This window comes from Cornus florida, unplaced genomic scaffold (assembly GCF_030987335.1).
Source record: "Cornus florida cultivar Cherokee Brave unplaced genomic scaffold, ASM3098733v1 CherokeeBrave_3.0.0_Hap2_scaffold_132, whole genome shotgun sequence".
NCBI lineage: Eukaryota > Viridiplantae > Streptophyta > Magnoliopsida > Cornales > Cornaceae > Cornus > Cornus florida.
The window spans coordinates 30,001-32,500 of NW_026775619.1; positions in this window are offsets into that span (position 1 = coordinate 30,001).

A 2,500-nucleotide genomic window follows, 5' to 3' on the forward strand; every position below is an offset into this window, starting at 1 on the left:
GCGAGGAGCCGTAATGGGCAAAATTAACACGGGGGACCTTCAAATCGAAATCCGTCTCGAGCAAAGCACTTCTTAGGCTTCTAGGAAGCTCCCATCAAATTTACAAACCCAAACTCCAAACTTCATTTTTTAGCACACAATGCCCACGTGCACGCGGGGGTGCTTAAGCGTGCGGGCGAGGAGTCATAATGGGCAAAATTAACTCGGGGGACCTCCAAATCGAAATCCGTCTCGAGCAAAGCACTTCTTAGGCTTCTAGGAAGCTCCCATAAAATTTCCAAACCCAAACTCCAAACTTCATTTTTTAGCATACAATGCCCCCGTGCACGCGGGGGTGCTTGAGCGTGCGGGGGAGGAGTCATAATGGGCAAAACTAACTCGGGGGACCTCCAAATCGAAATCCGTCTCGAGCAAAACACTTCTTAGGCTTCTAGGAAGCTCCCATAAAATTTCCGAACCCAAACTCCAAACTTCATTTTTTAGCATACGATGCCCACGTGCACGCCGGGGTGCTTGAGCGTGCGGGCGAGGAGTCATAATGGGCAAAAACTAACTCGTGGGATCTCCAAATCAAAATCCGTCTCGAGCAAAGCATTTCTTAGGCTTCTAGGAAGCTCCCATAAAATTTCCGAACCCAAACTCCAAACTTCATTTTTTAGCATACGATGCCCACGTGCACGCCGGGGTGCACGAGCGTGCGGGCGAGGAGTCGTAATGGGCAAAATTAACTCGGGGGACCTCCAAATCGAAATCCGTCTCGAGCAAAGCATTTCTTAGGCTTCTAGGAAGTTCCCGTAAAATTTTCAAACCCAAACTCCAAACTTCATTTTTTAGCATACGATGCCCACGTGCGCGCCGGTGTGCACGTCGGGGTGCTTGAGCGTGCGCGCGAGGAGCCGTAATTGGCAAAATTAACACGGCGGAAATCTAAATCGAAATCCGTCTCGAGCAAAGCACTTCTTAGTCTTCTAGGAAGCTCCCATAAAATTTTCAAACCCAAACTCCAAACTTCATTTTTTAGCATACGATGCCCACGTGCACGCCGGTGTGCACGAGCATGCGGGCGAGGAGTCGTAATGGGCAAAATTAACTCGGGGGACCTCCAAATCGAAATCCGTCTCGAGCAAAGCATTTCTTAGGCTTCTAGGAAGTTCCCGTAAAATTTTCAAACCCAAACTCCAAACTTCATTTTTTAGCATACGATGCCCACGTGCGCGCCGGTGTGCACGTCGGGGTGCTTGAGCGTGCGCGCGAGGAGCCGTAATTGGCAAAATTAACACGGCGGAAATCTAAATCGAAATCCGTCTCGAGCAAAGCATTTCTTAGGCTTCTAGGAAGCTCCCATAAGATTTCTGAACCCAAACTCCAAACTTCATTTTTTAGCATACGATGCCCACGTGCACGCCGGTGTGCACGAGCATGCGGGCGAGGAGTCATAAAGGGCAAACTTAACTCGGGGGACCTCCAAATCGAAATCCGTCTCGAGCAAAGCATTTCTTAGGCTTCTAGGAAGCTCCCATAAAATTTTCAAACCCAAACTCCAAACTTCAATTTTAGCATACCATGCCCACGTGCACGTCGGGGTGCACGAGCGTGCGGGCGAGGAGTCATAATGGGTAAAATTAACCCGGGGGACCTCCAAATCGAAATCCGTCTCGAGCAAAGCACTTCTTAGTCTTCTAGGAAGCTCCCATAAAATTTTCAAACCCAAACTCCAAACTTCATTTTTTAGCATACGATGCCCACGTGCACGTCGGGGTGCACGAGCGTGCGGGCGAGGAGTCATAATGGGCAAAATTAACTCGGGGGACCTCCAAATCGAAATCCGTCTCGAGCAAAGCATTTCTTAGTCTTCTAGGAAGCTCCCATAAAATTTTCAAACCCAAACTCCAAACTTCATTTTTTAGCATACGATGCCCACGTGCACGTCGGGGTGCACGAGCGTGCGGACGAGGAGTCATAATGGGCAAAATTAACTCGGGGGACCTCCAAATCGAAATTCGTCTCGAGCAAAGCATTTCTTAGGCTTCTAGGAAGCTCGCATAAAATTTTCAAACCCAAACTCCAAACTTCATTTTTTAGCATACGATGACCACGTGCACGCCGGGGTGCTTGAGCGTGCGGGCGAGGAGTCATAATGGGCCAAAACTAACTCGTGGGACCTCCAAATCAAAATCCGTCTCGAGCAAAGCATTTCTTAGGCTTCTAGGAAGCTCCCATAAAATTTCCGAACCCAAACTCCACACTTCATTTTTTAGCATACGATGCCCACGTGCACGCCGGAGTGCACGAGCGTGCGGGCGAGGAGTCGTAATGGGCAAAATTAACTCGGGGGACCTCCAAATCGAAATCCGTCTCGAGCAAAGCATTTCTTAGGCTTCTAGGAAGTTCCCGTAAAATTTTCAAACCCAAACTCCAAACTTCATTTTTTAGCATACGATGCCCACGTGCGCGCCGGTGTGCACGTCGGGGTGCTTGAGCGTGCGCGCGAGGAGCCGTA